At 41.4% G+C, this 18833-nt stretch overlaps 1 protein-coding gene across 2 annotated transcripts in view; it reads right to left on the bottom strand.

The window, feature by feature from the left end:
* The window catches only part of LRP8 (LDL receptor related protein 8), a 262396-nt gene that overhangs the window by 131810 nt on the left and 111753 nt on the right, over positions 1-18833 (bottom strand). The window lies entirely within an intron of this gene.

The raw sequence follows: 18833 nt of genomic DNA, 5'->3' as shown, positions 1-18833 counted from the left end.
ATAACCCAGAATGACTTGGTATGGGAAAAAGCTGCTAGCCCACCTGCCCCCATCCAAAAGTAATGAAAATCATAAAACAGGGTTTCATTTCATGCTGGAAAACACAATGAAAACTTGGATCATTGGCGTATCAGAAAAACGGACAAGACTTCATCTGAAAAATAGAGAGCAAAGGAGTGGCAACACAGAAGAACTCAACAGCTTACCTGATAAAATAACTGTATTTCACCTTTGAGACTATGACTAGACGGATGGAAGCATTAACTGCAACAGACCAGTGGCTAGCCATCCCCATACATAATTTTATCCCAGTTTACTTTGCAACACTTAAGAAATGCAAGTAAGCCAGTACTCACAATGAGCTAAATATCCCTGATGAATAAGTGTTGGGATCCTCATACAACTTTTGGGAGACTTTCTATCATCTCTGGAATATGCACTATTTGAGAGTTAACAGCGGGTTTGAGATTATAACTGTTCCTGACTTCTGATTACATATGGAACAGTCATCACAGTATTACAAACAACCTCCTAAATAACTACCCCTCCAAATTAAATTAAAAAAAAAAAACATGCTCAACTCCTACTGAAATTCAAAGTGTGTTTAACTCCCTTAAAGTCTTTTGAAAATCCCAGCTGACACATTACAATACTGTTACTGGAGTATTATGAAGTACTATTGTAGAATACTGTAGTACTGATTTTGTAAAGGAGAAGCCACAACATGGAGTATATTGCAGCAAACCTTATCTTTATTACAGACATGTGGCAGGTAGATCAGGTGTGGCAGGTAGATACTTATAAGTCCCAACACACCATGTTGCATCTTGACTCAAGCATAACTGCCATTGGTTTCACATAAACACCCTGCTTGCTGGGAGTTCTAGTCCCTGCAGGACGCATGTCTGCACTTGCACTGACAATGGGGTTGGCTGTGAGCAGCACTTCAAACCTCTGCAGGCCACTCTTATTGGGAAAATCTTTTCCACGGGAAATCCCACGGACACAGACTCATTGTGTTGCTAGCTACAAAATGGCACCAGATAAAAGCATAAAGTTGAAATGTCAGGAAATCCCAGTGGACATCCACTGTGGAGCTCTTTCAATTTTCAGACAGCCAAAGACACCTTGAAGTGATGAAAGGGAATATTTAACCAGTGCTCTGAATTTGGCAGAGTTTTGTTACGCTATCTCAGCAGGCAGGTGCACTTATAAAGGTGAGATTAATCAAATAATCGCACATAGTTGGAAATCCAACAGAAATCACATGTCCTTTGATATCTCTCACATGAGAGACATTTTAAAAGCAACCTCTCCCATGGACTCCCTGAACTAGTCACATAAAACAATGCCAGATTAGCAGAAGTATGACTGAAGGTTTCAGGAGTCCTTGAAGCCCTTATTACATCAATCAAAAATAAAAGTGTAGCTGCTGAGTTTAAATTAGCCTTGCTGATCAAATAAATTTAAAAGGAGAAAAGAGATGTCACAGGAGATTTATCTTAGTATTAAAAGTATCCAATATGATGCATTTTAAATGAAAATCATTTAAAGCCCTTATTTAAAATTATTCTATAAATTCATAGATACTAAGGCCACAAGGAACCACTGTGATCATCTAGTCTGACCTCCTGTATAACAAAGGCTATAGAATTTCCTCAAAATAATTCGTAAAGCAGATCTTTTAGAAAAGCATCCACTCTTCATTTAAAAATTGTCCGTGATGGCGAATCCACCATGACCCTCTGTAAATTGTTCCAATGGCTAATTACTCTCACTATTTAAAATTTACTCCTTATTTCCAGTCTGAATTTGTCTAGCTTCAGCTTCCAGCTATTGGATCATGTTATACCTTTCTCTGCTAGACTAAAGAGCCCATAATTAAATATTTGTTCCCCCTGGAAGTACTTATAAACTAATCAAGTCATCCCTTAACCTTCTTTTTGTTACGCTAAATAGATTGCACTCCTTGAGTCTATCATTATATGGTATGTTTTATAATCCTTTAATCATCCTCATGGCTTCTTCTCTGAAGCCCTTCCAATATATCAACATTCTTCTTAACTTGTGGGCACCAGAACTGGATACAGGATTCCAGCAGCAGTCACATCAGTGCTAAATACAGAGGTAAAATAACCTCTGTACTCCTACCCGAGATTCACCTGTGTATGCATACCAGGAGCGTATTAGCTCTTTTGGCCTCAGCATCATACCAAGAGCTCATGTTCAGTTGATTAGTCACCATGAGCCCCAAATCTTTTTCAGAGTCACTGCTTCCCAGGATAGAATCCCCTCATCTTGTAAGTATGGCCTGCATTTTTTGTTCCCAGATGTATACATTTACATTTAGTCCAGACTACCCTGCCTCTACTCTCTGGAGCATAACAGAGGGATCCTGTCTTGCATATCTAAGGATTTTTACAGATGTCCTACTGAGCCTCTATGCTCCATAAGAGGCTCTGCTCTAGAAAACTTCCACCAGGCCAGTATCTCTTCAAGAAGCCTTCCCCTGCTGTCTACGTTTTCTTGGGGCTTCATGGATACTCTCAGCTCCCCTCCCAACCCGCCCCCACTGACAATTTAAGGCTCACAAAAAGGGATTTTGTGGCAATTTTTCAAGGGAGGTAATTATGCCACCATTTGTGGGGTTGCATAAAATTGCACAGCACATAAAATCAGTGGTTAATGCATGGTTTGAATATTTTTTATCATACTCCCTCCTAAAAACAATAACCTGAAAATATTCCCAGCTTTGGATGGGAAGGGACTGACAAATCCCAGACTTTGTCTTCACTGGATGCTATTGATCATCCTCATTTTGCTGTGATGAGCTGGCAAGTTGAAAGTGCCTGTCATTCAACTTTCTGAATGTCTTAATTGACTCTCACTTTGAAAGGTGCAGTTTCTCCCATCTAGCTTATTGGGAGAGAAGGCTAGCATCTGACAAATACACTGATGGGCTCTTAGAGTTAGTAAAAATTTTTATGACTACAACACCTAGACACTCCAACTAAGATTGTGGCCCATAGTGCTAGGCACCGTAAAAAACCCAGATTGAGAGACTGGTCCAGCCCCAAACAGCCTACAGTCCAAAGGGACAAGAGAGACAACAGGTGGGAGAAAAGAAACATTATTTGCCCCATTTTACAGACAGGGATTTATATGCAGAGACAGTAAGTTACTTGCTTAAAGTCACTTGGGAAATCTGTGACATAGCCAAGTATTGCACCTCGTATCTCCCAAATCCCAGCTCAGTGACCTGGCCACAAGACCAAATGTCCTCTCTACAGAAAAAACAGCTGTCGGTTTTGCCATTAGAAGAGAAACATGTTTCTGTAACTTCATGCTGTTGCAGTGTGTCACCTCTTTGAATTACTTGATTCATTCTCACTAATCATTTTGTTCCCAGGCATTTGTTTCACTGAAGTCATCATTGCAAATCCTCTCAGATTTACAATGGTGACTTTAGTGAAACAAATGCCTGGGATCTTTGCTGACACAACTGCAGCACTGTTTCTCTGGTTTGTTTTTTTAACACAGTAAAATGCTGTTACAAGACACATGATCTTTGGGGAGAACTATATACAAATTATGTCACAGTAAAAAGCTTTTGAAAATTCCCCTCAAGCACTTGACATCAGTCTGTTCTGCTATTTCTGAGGACGGTATACCAGGGGCCACATTCATCCTTGGTAAATGCCACTAAAGTCAATGAATAATTTTGGCTCTAGTGGCCTGTTTGCCAAATTGGACGTGGATGTCTTTATGCTAGGTTTTATTCACGTAAGTTTTACAATCAGTTTAAAGTCAGACTTACATAGCTCACCAAGGCATTCAGTGCTCCCACTTGACAGCACAGTCACAGATAGAACTATGTAATGCTCCCTGACAGAAACAAGAACATAACATGAGAAAACTTAAACGCTTCAAAGGAGCCTCTATTTTGGAACAATCACAATCATCAGACTCACTCTAGCTACAGCTGATGCTGCCCTAAATCCCTTGTGAGTAAACTTCTACTGACCTAGCGGTTCTTAATGACCATCATACTGTATATATGGGGAAAACAATTAACCCCTTGATGCAGGAAGTCAGGCTTCCCCAGAACAAATATACTATAGCTATGGAATGATTAGGCACAATATAGGAATCACAATACATTCAATAATGTTTAGACTTTTTCAAAAAACATTAGGAATATATTGCTTTAGGAAATTACAGAGTTCAAATAAGTCCATAGAACAATGTCAGCTCCCATCTATAAACATGGGTGCACCTTCTCTGATGGGTATCAGCAAAATCAGTGACTGCACAGCTGCAACTGAAGGCAAAATTTGTCCTACTGTTTTCAGGGCTTGGACTGAGGGGGGACTAGAGAAAGGACATATGGAAATGCAGTCCCTTTTGTTGAATGATACATATACAGAGAAAGAATAAAGGGAAGAAGTCATTTTTAGGGTTGCCATCTGTTATGATTGTTATGGGATCATTCTTATTTCAGTAGGGTGGTGCCAAGTCCTGTAAGCCTCGCTGGTGGTACAGTCCCAAAATAGCTAAATGCCCGTGTAACTTAATCGGATCATGCCGTTGCATCATAATGTTACAGAACTGATCCAATGCGGTGATGCTGTGTCACACCAGCATCCTTGTGTTGCATTGATTCAATGTTAGGACAACTTTTCAGGACATGAGTTTAATCACACAGGACATAAAATTAAAGGCAATAACTTGACCTATAACCAAATCCACCCTTCTTATTCTGCTAAACCTGAACTTCTATGCCATCAAACTCATTTTAATAACAAGTGGTCATCTAGTAGTGAAACCTTTTAACCCCTAGTAAAGTCCCTAAGATCACCCATCTGACGTGCTCTGATCTGGCTTCTAACCTTCTTAAGACTTTCAGACCATCTTAAGCTTATAGGATCATTGTAACCTTCCTTTTCCCAGTGCTATTCAAGGTGTTTTTTCTAAAAGCATTGCATTAATCTCTAGATTATCAACTTCTGCCTAACCAGCTAATAGTCACTTGAGCTGTGTGAACGCTTCCATAAAAAATTCCAAAGTCACATCAGTTTCACCCCATTTTAGGTTTTATTACAAACCCCAGACTTGGCCCTGGTTGAGTAATGATTCATAAATCTTTCAAACAAACCAGGACAGAGCTTCAATCAAACTTAAGACAGTTTCAAGTGAGTTCCCAGTCTCCTTACTGGTTATGGGGAAGGGTTAGTTCAAACCACAGCAAAACGTGGCAATTTCAGCTGAACTTCATTTTGAGTTTTCTCAAACTGAAGCTTGGGTGGGAGTCAGTAAACCCATGAGCTCTGAAGTCCCCACTGAAAAATAAGAATTCAAGTCCCTGGAAACTAAAACCAATATACTTCTCACAGTGCAGCTCAGCTCCCACAACAGACACACACATCAATGGAGCTATGCCAATTTACAACAGATGAGGATCTGGACTAGTATATTTACTATTCATCTTCAAGTTCCCAAATATTTTTCTAGGCTCAAAGCAAAAATCTCAGAGTAGGTCCTTTCACTTACAACTCAACTACAGTTTTACCACAAGGATTGACTTGATAACCAATATAAACATAATTTAAAATGAGGCGTATACAGCCTGTTTTTCAAACTCGAGTGTGTTCAGTTTGCATGCACAGTTACCATGACTGCATGGGCAAATGGTAACTTCCATATGGAACTTGACATTTGTATGTGCAAATTTAGCATGCATATATGGGATAAGGAACACACAAATTAGATGCCAAATTGCTTGTGATCATTAAAAAAAAATCAGACCCATAATATAAAAATCACAAATTAAATATGAAATTGAAAACTGAGCAGGAAATTAATGTAAATCTCATAATTCACAACAATACCATGATGAGATGAGGAAAATTTCCCCACTGAGACTCCGAAATCAGGATCCATGATTTACAATATACACAGAAAGACTGGATTCTTTCAGTGGAAAATGATCTTTGCTGTTTGTATGTGCTGAGCAGAGGGGACAGCAGAAGAGTCTGGAGTAATTGAGAAAGTATTATTGGTTTTGTGAGCAAATTCCCTGTTAATATGTCCTATGTTTTTTCTTTATTGGAATTTTCACTGCATTGTATGAGACTTTAAAACGTGATCCAGTTGATTAAAATGGAATCGTATTGTTTGTGCCTTCCTCCCCCAGCCAATCAACAAAGTATAACTTTTAAAAAAAGTATTATAGAGTTAAAAAAATTAATAACTTAGATTCACTTGCCCTGATGGAAGAAAATACAGCACTCAACATTAACAACACTTGTCAGGCCTCGCAGAAGCAGGATAAGGTATGTTTAAATATGGAAGAAATTGGGGAATCATTTAGGATTTTCCAAAAAAGTTTAAGTAGCATTTCCAGTTTCTCTTGTTTGGTTTTAGCCAAATTAGGGCTCTTTTTGGAGTAAAATTTGTTTTGTTGGGATTACAGGTCGGTTGCATCTTAGGCGCATTTAACATGTGCGATTTCAGCTTTACGCAGTCGGCAAAAACAAAAACCCAAAAAGAGAAAAATAACAATTTAAATACTGTTTCTGTAGTGTGGGCGATTCCGCCCGCCATTACACTCAATGTCATTTTGACTATACACGATTTTCGCTTTAGGCGCTGACTGCGGAACGTAACCCCAATGTAAGATGAGACAGGCCTGTATTTAAAAAATGGTCCGTCCTCCTGGGACCCTACATTCATCATTCTGCATTCTTTACTTCCTTGGATGTCAAAAAGTGACCAAACAGAAAGGAAATTGAAAAGCAATAACCAATCTGTTAAGGAAGGAAAGATCTACACATGGTAAGTACTAGTTACGTCATCTCATAGACTCATCAACTTTAATGTCAGAAGCAGGGCTGGCTCCGGGCACCAGCTGAGCAAGCTGGTGCGTGGGGCGGCAGATTGTTCGAGGCAGCGTTCCGCCCAATCCTAGGGCGGCACGGATGCTTTTTTTTTTTTTGTTCCGCTCCGGCCACCCTGTAGGGGGCGGCGGCGCGGAGAACCAGAGCGCCTGGCAGGGCAGTCTTCTTCCTTCCCTCCCCGCCGACCGGAGCGGAGCCCTCGCAGGAGGCGGCGCAGTGGGAGGTGCGTGGCAGCGCCCCTGCTGTAGCCCTGGCCGCCCCCTTCTCTCTCTCTCCCACCCGCTCCTCCCCCAGCTGGTCTCCCTGCACCCGCGCTCCGGCCGCGCCGCAGGTTTTTTTTTTTTTCTTTTGCTTTGCCGTTCTGGCTGCCCCGTGTTTTTTTTTTTTTTTTTTTTGCTTGGGGTGGCCAAAAAGCCAGAGCCGGCCCTTGTCAGAAGGGACCCTCATGATCATCTAGTCTGACCACCTGCACATTGCAGGCCACAGAACCTCTAATACTTTACTGGTAGGCACTGAGATATCACAATGAGTAACCCTAATAGAACAGAATAGGCAACACCTAAAAGATGACATAAAAGTCTTATTCGGTCTCCAGCTCAGTCTTAACTGGTCCACAAAGGGCAAGACAGTTCTGTTGAACCTGGGCACTGGGAAGGTGGCTGAATCACACAGACAAACGTCTAAAAAAATCTCTCAGAAGCCAGCATCAGCTGCAGACTGAACAGCAGGTTCATTCTCTAATCCAAATCTGTCACAGAGGAATAATGCCAAGCAAATGTCTAGTAACACTCCACCCAGAATCACTGGTTTGCTGGGCTTTCATGTGTTTATATTACATTAAATAATGTGATCAGCCTAAAAGTTTAGCTGTTTCTTTAGCCAAACAGAGCTACCTCCGCTGATCACCTCTTAAAATATTTTATATGCCGTAATATTGACTAACATACTATAGCTATGGAATGACTAGGCACAACATAGGAATCACTATACATTCAATAATGTTTTAGACTTAAAAAAAAAAAAAACACATTAGGAACAAGTACCAACAAGTTCGCTTATCTTTAGCTCTATAATCATCTAAGCAAAAAAGACGGCGGTATCTACCGCACTTCACTGACTCTTGGGAAAATCCACAGGGCCGTACAAAGGCCCATAAGATGATCTCATGGTTTGAAGGGCCAGAGAAAACACAAAAGACTTTGCCTTTTGTGATGCATGGGACAAAGCACATGGTACCACGTACCTTTCATGACTAACTGAATTTGTGAATATTGTAGAAGCAGGTTGTGGAACCAGCGTCAAAATTATTACTGGATACACTTTAACTTGCTCCAGAATTCCTGTAAACTGATATTCAACTGAAGGGAAGCAGTAGCAGAAACCACTATAGACTGTAGCTTATCTCTGCAATATCCCTGACTAATACAATCCATTTATTTCCAGAGATATAAAACTAGGGTAGTTATTATATGTTACAATTGCTAATAATAATATCAACAGCATGTTCCATCCCAAAATACTTTACAAATTTACATAGAGGAATCACTTCTCCCAGCAATAAAATGCTTCTAACCTGCAGCACACTGCAGTTCAACAGCACTACAAACCAGAATAGGACAGGAAGTGAAGAATTCATTCCATTGCAAATAGGAGTTGATACAAAGAAAATGTAAAACCACAAATAAAAGAACCACAAGCAACATAATAATCAAGGACTTCCAGGAGTTTATGATTCTTTGAGAGCGAGAACCCCACTGCCTAAGATCTCTCTAGCCTGTATATAACAGGATTATTTGGATTGCAGAATTCTATTGTCTATTGTATTTGGCTTGTTTTACTCACCCCTGTTGATTTCAATAGGGCTATGTGTCTGAGTATGGTGAGAGGACTTAGCCCTATTACTGACACAATTAGGGTAAAGGAGCAACAAACATTTAATCAAACCACATATAAGTGCCAAGTACTAAAGTTGGGGAGATTTGCAATACCTGACCCAATCTGATTTTCATTAGCACTCCCAGCAACCCATTAATTAAAATGCATTATTTAAAGCTTCTACAGGGCTGAAACCATGGGGATGCAGTTTATGGAATTTATGCAATTACAATAGTTACAATCCTCATTCTTGTTCTTCCACCCCAGTCCTGGAAATTCTATAGTTTTCTTCCCCGCAGTTGTTCGCACAATACCATTATATAATCAACCTGTGTATGTAACGACTTAATCTGCTGCCATGGAAATGAACAGGAAGCAACAAAGGAATGGTGTTTCTACTGCAGGACTTGGAGGAATAGTGACAGAGTAATGCAGAAAACACAAGACAAAGAGAAACCAATTTGCCTGGTGCCTTCCAACATAAATAGCCCGCCTCCTTTATTTAGGTAGATGTTGCTGAATACACTTTCCTCTGTTACCCCGGCTTAGATAAATCAACCCCCTTTGGAGTGAAATGTTACAGAATGACATGTATGGATCATTCATGGCAAAAGGACATCCAACAATGGGATATTCAGAAGCCAGAAGAAAAATCAAAAGGAGGAATTATGTGTTCAATATACTGAATAAGAGTTGTCCCCCCACCAACATTGCATCAACTTCAAAAAGATCTGCCTCACGGTGAAAGGAAAAAAATCTTTACTCCATTATTAAGCACTCCCACTCATCAGTAATTCCCTTGACGTTGTAGAAAGAAAGTATTTTAAAACATAGATTAGAAGATATGACTGACAAGCATAACAAAGTCTGCTGAGTCTTTGAACGTATTTCTAAAGGTGTCTAGGATTTAAATAGTTTCTCTTATGGGATTTATGGGGAGGGGAGGGAAGCGTCGGGGAGGAGATAAGGAGGACGAAGTTATTTCAGAACCTTGCACTTCTTACCACTTAACATGTCCCTCATCATAATGTACTGAAGATAAGAGTACAATAAACCCAACACCAATATGTACAAACCTCCCTATGGCTACAATTATTGTTTTTCTTTGTACTTTTTCTTGCATTCCTTGTCAAAGGGTCACTGACCATTCTTAGCTAAAACCTTTACTTCATCACTAAATGCAGTTTCCATAAAAAAGAGTCTCCTCCAGCCATGGAATTATGAGCCATTTCCAAAGCCTAAGATGTGCTTTCCTTTTTAGGATAACACAGTGTCATTGCCATGGGATGCTGTGATCACCAAAAGTATAGCTGGGTTCAAAAATGAACTGGATAACTCCAATTTACACCAGCTGAGGATCAGACCCCGTCCAGTCTCTCATTCAAATGCCACCACCATGTGAGTAACATGCTCAATTATAAGTACGTGTCAGTGCACTACTGCTACTCACAACACACTGTAACAGGTATCCTCACCATAAGAGCTGCACAGCTAACTTTAATAAAAGATTGCAGTTCTCCACATGAAGTCTATTGCCACAGCTGTTCTCATAAGAGGACTGAAGATATCAGTGCCCATGAAAATGACTCAGGGATGACTTTTATTAGTGACACTTCCCTTTCCCAGTGTTGATCATCTGGTGCTTGTCTTCCTTGGTGATACTGTATGTAGCAGCACCTGCTCTATTGAAGAACTACACCGACATCAGTTATCTTTTAATTTCCAAATTGATACTAGAGATGGGTCCACAAAATTCAAAACTGAATTTTGAAACATCCCCCACCCTCAGAAGTTTCGGGGTTTAGTTAAACCCTTATCGCCAATCAAAAAACTCTAGTTAAAAATGTCACTCCAAAGCTGTCTTTGAAATGCACATTAACTTTTTGTAGACGATTTGGTGTTCTTCATGACCAAAGCAAAGAAGCTGACAAAGAGGAGTTGTGTTGGTGATAACTTCTATGCAAAGTCATCCTGTTCACTCCAAGCCAAAAAAAGAGCAATTCTCTCAAAATATAGGTCAGGCTCTATCAGAGGAACACATGGCACTATTAGCAGATTGAGATTTTTAACTAGCTTGTTAAGAGTTTCCTAAACCATCATATGCAGAAGCATTTGGGCTGTGTGAGTAATGGGCTCTTGCCAAAAGCTAGAGAGAAAACAGAAGGGCAAAACTGTATTATACTTCAAAATAGCTTATAACTTCCTTTACCACTGCCACAGAAGATTGTTATACTTCATTAAGGGACAGGTTCATGATAGGGGCAACCGAAACATGCACTTTGCTCCTACAGGAATTCACCAAATTGGCTGGATGCATGTTGAACTGGAAATCAACTAGTTCATTCTTTAGATTGAAAGGTCCTAGTCAGCCGTGGTCTAAGTAATGACTTTATGGACAAGTGTTAGAGGAAACAACCTAAAAGTAGGATTTCTACAGTTAGACAGACAACACCAATATTCTTTAGAAAGAACAATATAAATAAATAAATTGAGATATACCTATCTCATAGAACGGGAAGGGACTCTGAAAGGTCATCGAGTCCAGCCCCCTACCTTCACTAGCAGGACCAAGTACCCAGATCCCTGAGTGGCCCCCTCAAAGATTGAACTCACAACCCTGGATTTAACAGGCCAATGCTCAAACCACTGAGCGAACTTTTATTTTGGGGGTGGGTAGGGACTTTTTATGGATGTTAACTCAATGAAAAATGTTGCATGTATTATAGAAGTTACTGTGTGGACAGTGCCTAGAATTCTGGATATTGAAATAAACAAACAGAAGGTGACAGGAATTCATGGATCCTACTTTTTACTTTTAGGTAATGGAATTTGCAGAACAGCAGTATTCTACACCATTAAAATTGGGAATTAACTAGGACAGCATCATGAAAGTAACTTTTAAAAGCTCCAAAATCCTTTTGACTCACTGGGGTGAGGGGTGGGGAAATCAAGTGTCTGGTGTCTGACTTCTGTCTCAACTCAATCTATTAGATAAGATTGGCACTGGGTTTTAATAACACCAAAAGCCTCTAAAATAGCTTGGATCAGTGTGGTATGTGTTTCAACACCCAGTGTAAGGACAGTAAAGCAGAATGAGCGAGACCACACTAAGATTAGAGGCTTCGAGGTCAAGTTAAAAGGTTCTGTAGCTACCAAACTTTGTACAGGCTGTTACAATCAGCATGAGGATTAGCGAGCAATACTGGGACAAAATTTCCCCTCTACAAATGGTTTCCAGTCACCTAAGTGTTACCAAGACAACTCCAGCCATTGGAATACAAATTACCTTTGGGGTACCACAGCCAACTGCAAGGCTTACTAACTCTGCATGCAAATTTAAATGACAACAATTTAAATGACAACTGAGTTAACAACAGCAACTATGAAACTATCACAGGAGTCAATGGTACCATAGTCAGGAAAAAATGTTACTGGCAATGGCAACAAAACAGAGCAAGAAGAGGAGGAGACGCACACACATACATACACAAAAACCAGCTTTGTAATTCATGACTGCCAGGTCCAGAGTTTTCACTCCCTAGGAAACATCACTTTTTCTTTTTCTTCTCCTTGTCCTGGATATCAACAGCAAACAAGTCCTGATGTTGGGGCAAAAACTCTGCACACAAGAAAGCGAGCTGATCCTGTATGTTGTGGGATATTTGGAAATAAAAAGGATCAGAGCTACATTTTTTGAGTGATTTTATTTCTGCCTCCTGCCAAAAGGGGGAAAAGGACCTACATTTTCCTTTGCCTTTGGTGTCAGTGAGCGAAGCAATCTTAGAACTCAGGCTTAGGTAGTCATCCGGGGTATTAAATAAATGATCTGGATGCATGGAATGTCCTGCAAAAGGGCTGATAAACCAAGTACAGCAGCAGTTAGGTTACTGGACTGAAAAATAAAGCAAGTCAGCAAATATAACCCCAGGGATCTAGACAACATTACTAGGCATCTGAAGAGATATTAGGGCTTAGAGATGAAAATCAAAATATGAGAGTGGAAAAACCATTGTGCCTTGTATTCAAGTCCAATAATAATAATACTTTACTGTGGCACAGCATCTTTCACTTGAGGATCTCAATGCTTTACCAGCATTGAGCCTCAGAACACCCTTTAAGGTACGTACCCTTTGAATCAATGGAGAAACAAAACTCAGAAGTTAAGTCAAATTTTCAGGGGTGGCTTCTAATTTTGGGTGCCTTCAATTCTGAACATCCAACTTGAGACCATCTGGGCTTCACCTGCAACTCCTACCATCTTCAGTGAGAGCTATGGTTGCCCAGCACATTTGAATATCAAGCCCTTGTGACTTGCACAAGTTCACACAGCAGGTCAGTGGCAGAGCTGGTAACAGAAACCAAGAATCCTGATTCCCTATCACCTGCTCTAGTCACTGCAATCAGTGGAACTTGGGTGACTGAATTAGGAAAGATAATGTGAGGTAATTCTAAAGGGGCAGAAAAGTATCCAGGAGGAATGAGACTGATCCATTTATTTCCTATTTTCATTAATATTAATACTGAACATTTTGCATTTTTTTCTTGAGGAGGGTGAATACCTTACTATCCAGATTTAAGTACTCAAAGAAATAGAAGCATAATAATTCTTCAACTACATCATCTAATGTTTGGTTTCAAAGGGCCTCATGGATTAAAAGAGCATCAAGCGCAAACAACTGAATCTTTGTAAGGAGCCAACATCAGACCCCTAGGCAAGGATGGTAATGTGGTTTCACCTTTCCTTTTGATGAGGTCTGCCAGACTAATGCAGTACAGCATAGCGTCAAATCATCTATTTAATATTTCAGCCAGGTTAAGAGACCATCTGACAACCTAACTGCAATCACACGTAGCCTCAGTGAAGATACCATGATATGTATGGTAAGGCTCACTGTGCATTTACCATAGGTCAGATGTTGATCATTCCATGGAAAGACAAGGAGGTATCTGCTCCCGGTGTCTGGCTTTTCCTCTCCCCAATGGGAGTGATGGGTTAAAACTCAGAGGGGTTTATTTCATATTCAGTAAAACTAGCCACTGTCCTCATATATGTGGGTGTAAACAACCATTATACATTCATAAAAACACACCTTGTTCAGCATATAACACACATGGCCAAGTAGCCCCAGGAGTCTGAGGTATGTAAATCAAATAAACCGGACTGCAAAGGTCTGATATAGTTAGCCAACAGAAAACCTTTGATGCTATATATCAATATTAGTTCCAGAAGCTTCCATCTTCAGAGAGACTGAAAATCAGTTTGAAATGGATTTTAATGCAGTTCCCCAGGCACTCAGCTGAGTACCTAAAGGAACAGTGTCTGCTTCCCAGAACTGTAGCCACTGTCACTCCTGCAATGAATCAGGAAGAGCTAGCCAGCTAGGAGAGCAGCAGCAACCCAGCGTTGAGTGCAACCTTGGGCGTCCCCCTGCCTAACAGCTCAGTGGAGATATAGTCTGTCCTATGGGGGCCAATCTCTCAATCCTACCTCCCCAAAAGACAGTAATTCACTCTTATTCAGAAGAAATGAGGCCGTGAAGAGGCCACTAAATGGGGAAAAAGAAGAAAAAAAAGAAGCTTAAAATGCTAGGGGGCAGGAGAGGGTACAATAACATCACCATTAAGGAGGTGGGGACAGTGAAGAGACACGCGTTTCTTTCTGCCACACCCCCCTATACTCTCTCTCTCTCTCTCCCCGCCCCCCCGACCCCGGGAAATACACTGAGTAGGTTGTATTTAGGCTTTCCAGACCTGATCAGGCAAGATTTGGTGTTACAAAACCAGTGGTGGCTCAAATGTAGGGTCTATTTTATGTGAACCATTAAAATCTCTTGGTGTGAATGCTGAATTTTGTTTGTTTGTTTTCTTTTTAAAAAAAAAAAAACTAAACTAGAATTTGAACTATTTTGATAGGATAAATTCAAAAGATTATTTTTTGGTGATCACTCTAAAAACTTCATCAGCTGGTTGGCAGGATCTAATCTTGACTACCTCTGCTGCAATTTGCAAAGAAACATTTGTATTTCACACTATCCTATGGCTAGACTTTAATGATGCTGGGTGCATTCAGAATGCATGAATTCAAGGGGCTGAACAATCCCCAGAGGCAGCAGGATGTTCAAACTCTGCCAATGGCCACTGACTTTTATTCCGTTTCATCTTTGCACTGAGCTGGCAGCCGACTGTACAAATTCCAGAACTCATCTCTCACTCTGCGACTTTGTTAAAAAGATTTCCCCCATCTTGTTCCCACCAGCCTCCTCCCCGCAAAAAGTTTTAACCCCAGCACTATATTCTCTGCCCATATGTCTCACCCTGTCACAAATTTTCCTGGTCTCATTTACCTCTAGCTTCATTGAAAAGCAAACTAAAGTAGAGTTGGGCCCAAAGCAAAACCCCAGAACTTTGGGACTGTTCAAAATCTAAAACTGGATGTGGATCTCTATGATGCCTCTCTGTTCTGGTGTTCAGTGAAGTACCGGCATCCTCCCCCAAATCTGCTCTGGAGCCCACCACTGGGGAAAAGTACCAGAGAAGCTGCTGCTTGAGAAAAACAGAAGTGCTGTGTTGCTGAAATGGCTGCTGTGAATGTACATGAACTAAGGGCACTCAATGGAATTAAAAGGGGAAATTGAAAACTGACAAAAGGAAATACTTTTTCACGCGTGTCATTAAACTGTCGTACTCAACGGCATGAAATATCATCAAGGCCAAGGGCTTAGCAGGACTCAAAACAGATTGGGCATTTATATGAACAACGTGAATATCCAGCGTAATGACAGTAAACACTGCAAGAACAAACAAGGATTTTGGAAGGAATATAACCATGTTTCAGGGCACAAACTAACCTGTAACTATTGGGGGTGAGGAGGATTGCTGAAATAAAACAAAATATGCTTTTCCAGGGCACTTTTCTGACTCAAGACAATCCAAAGCACTCTGCAAACGAAGAGTTAGTTGCTGGTAGTGTAATATCACAATGATTATGAGCTCAACAATAACTGACGTGCTGCCTTGGAGATAACAACCTGTTTTACTGAGAGAGAGAAAAAAAGACAATTGGCTTTGAGTTATCTGTTGTTCTCTTCTCTTTATTTAAGCACCATGGGATCTTTAATTCTTACTTTGGATAGTGTGCACTGGACACTACAGATCAATAGAAAGCATCTCAGTTTCATATCTCATTTGCAGGTCAGTGCATCTAACACAGGGGTGGGCAAACTTTTTGGCCTGAGGGCCACATCTGGGAATAGAAATTGTATGGCGGGCCATGAATGCTCAAAAAATTGGGGTTTGGGTGAGGGAGGGGGTGAGGACTGTGGTTGGGGGTGCAGACTCTGGGATGGGGCCAGAAATGAGGAGTGCAGGGTGCGAACATATGAACATAAGAACGGCCATACCGGGTCAGACCAAATGTCCATCAAGCCCAGTATCCTGTCCTCTGACAATGGCCAATGGCAGGTGTCCCAAAGAGAATGAACAGACAGGTTATCATCAAGTGATCCATGCCCTGTCACCCAATCCCAGCTTCTGGCAAACAGAGGCTAGGGACAACATTCCTGCCCATCCTGGCTAATAGCCATTGATGGACCTATCCTCCATGAATCTATCTAGCTCCCTTTTGAACCCTGTTATAGTATTGGCCTTTACAACACCCTCTGGCAAGGAGTTCCAGAGGTTGACAGTGCATTGCGTGAAAAAATACTTTCTTGTGTTTCTTTTAAACCTGCTACCTATTAATTTCATTTGGTGGCCCCTTGTTGGTGTTTTAGGAGGAGTAAATAAGATTTCCTTATTTACTTTCTCTATACCACTCATGATTTTATAGACCTCTATCATATCCCCCCTTAGTCGCCTCTTTTCCAAGCTGAAAAGTCCCAGTCTTATTAATCTCTCCTCATACGGAAGCCGTTCTATACCCCTAATTATTTTTGTTGCCCTTTTCTGAACCTTTTCCAATTCCAATATATCTTTTTTGAGATGGGGCAACCACATCTGCACGCAGTATTCAAGGTGTGGGCATGCCATGTATTTATATAGAGGCAATATGATATTTTCTGTCCTGTTATCTATCCCTTTCTTGATGATTCCCAACATTCTGTTCGCCTTTTTGACTGTCGCTGCACATTGAGTGGATGATTTCAGAGAACCATCCACAATGACTCCAAGATCTCTTTCTTGAGTGGTAACAGCTAATTTTGACCTCATCATTGTATATGTATAGTTAGGATTATGTTTTCCAATGTGCATTAATTTGCATTTATCAACATTAAATTTCATCTGCCATTTTGTTGCCCAGTCACCCAGTTTTGTGAGATCTTTTTGTAACTCTTCACAGTCTGCCTGGGACTTAACTATCTTGAGTAATTTTGGATCATCTGCAAATTTTGCCACCTCACTGTTTACCCCTTTTTCCAGATCGTTTATGAATATGTTAAATAGGACTGGGCCCAGTACAGATCCCTGGGGAACACCACTATTTACCTCTCTCCATTCTGAAAACTGACCATTTATTCCTTCCCTTTGTTTCCTATCTTTTAACTAGTTACCAATCCATGAGAGGACCTTCCCTCTTATCCCATGACTGCTTATTTTGCTTAAGAGCCTTTGGTGAGGACCTTGTCAAAGGCTTTCTGAACATCTAAATACATGGGATGGGGATTGGGGATGAAGCAGAGGGTTGGGGTGCAGGAAGGGGTGCAGGCTCCGGCTGGGGGTGAGGGCTCTGGAGTGGGGTTAGGGATGAAGGGTTTGGGGTACAGGAGGGTGCTCCGGGCTGGGATAGAGGGGTTCGGAGGGTGGGAGGGAGATCAGGGCTGGGGGTTGGGGAGAGGCTCAGGGGTGCACGCTCCAGGCAGCGCTTACCTCAAGCAGCTCCCAGAAACAGGGGCATGTCCCTTCTCTGGCTCCTATACGGAGGCGCGGCCAGGTGGCTCTGCACGCTGTCCCGTCCGCAGGCACCACCCCTGCAGCCCCATTGGAGCACCGGAGGGGGCCATTAGAGCATGTAGGAGCCAGAAGGGGGCCATGCTGCTGCTTCTGGGAGCCACGTTGTGTGGCCCCCAACCCTGCTCCCCAGCTGGAGCACCAGAGCAGGGCCATATGGCTGCTTCTAGGAGCCGCGTGGAGCAACCGCGGACCCTGCTTCCTGGCTGGAGCGCCAGAGCAGGGCAAGCCCCAGATCCCGCTCCCCAGCAGGAGCTCAAGGGCCAACTTAAAATGGCTGGTGGGCCAGATGTGGCCCACAAGCTGTAGTTTGCCCACCCCTGATCTAACAGTACAGCATCTGCCACAGCAGGGTCAGCACAGTGTATGACCCACAATTGCTGGTGGCTGAACCTGCAAAGCCTTATGGACTAGTTGCGTGAATATGACCAAATTCAGCACCAAACTGCAACTGATGCTTAAATGTACAAGAGGTTTCTTGAAAGCTGGAAAGGAAGGCAAGATTCAGAAGTCAATTAAAAACCATCAGTCTGAAAGGGGAGGGAAGGGAGGTGGGGAAAGAGTATAGAAGGTTCTCCAAGAACCCCGCTACATAATGACTACAAGGCATAAATATGCTGAGAAGCTGTGTGATGTTTACTTCATTTCCCCTTAATTTCAAAGCACACATATTCACAGAAACAGCAGAGCAAAATAAAGAAAAAAAATTCCATGGGAAGTCAGAGAAGTCAAGTGCTGCAAATTACTTTGGAGCTCTGGCAGGGTTAGAAATAATTTTGTACTAATGGTTTTGTCCTGTTGTACTGGGAGTTGGGAAGTTCAGTCCCAGCATCATTAATCAGTAGATGACATTTTAATTTTCTTTCTATACATGTTTTCTTCAAATACTTTCTTCAAAGGGGGAGAAATCAAAAAGATTTGTGTGTGTGAGAACTACAACAGAGAACTTCAATTTCAGCTTCCTGGCTGTCACAGACAATGACAAAAAAATCTAAGAGAAGGGGAACAGATCACCAGTTCAAATCCAGCCGAGGTCGGGTTCTGACCAAAAATAGGTATCATCTGACACTCATGCAGTGGCTTATTGTGAAATAAATCTGTGGTCACAGTCCTGTT

Source organism: Trachemys scripta, chromosome 8 (assembly GCF_013100865.1).
Source record: "Trachemys scripta elegans isolate TJP31775 chromosome 8, CAS_Tse_1.0, whole genome shotgun sequence".
Classification (NCBI taxonomy): Eukaryota; Metazoa; Chordata; order Testudines; family Emydidae; genus Trachemys; species Trachemys scripta.
The sequence above is the reverse complement of the archived record's forward strand: the minus strand, read 5'-3'. Positions and strand labels throughout refer to the sequence as shown.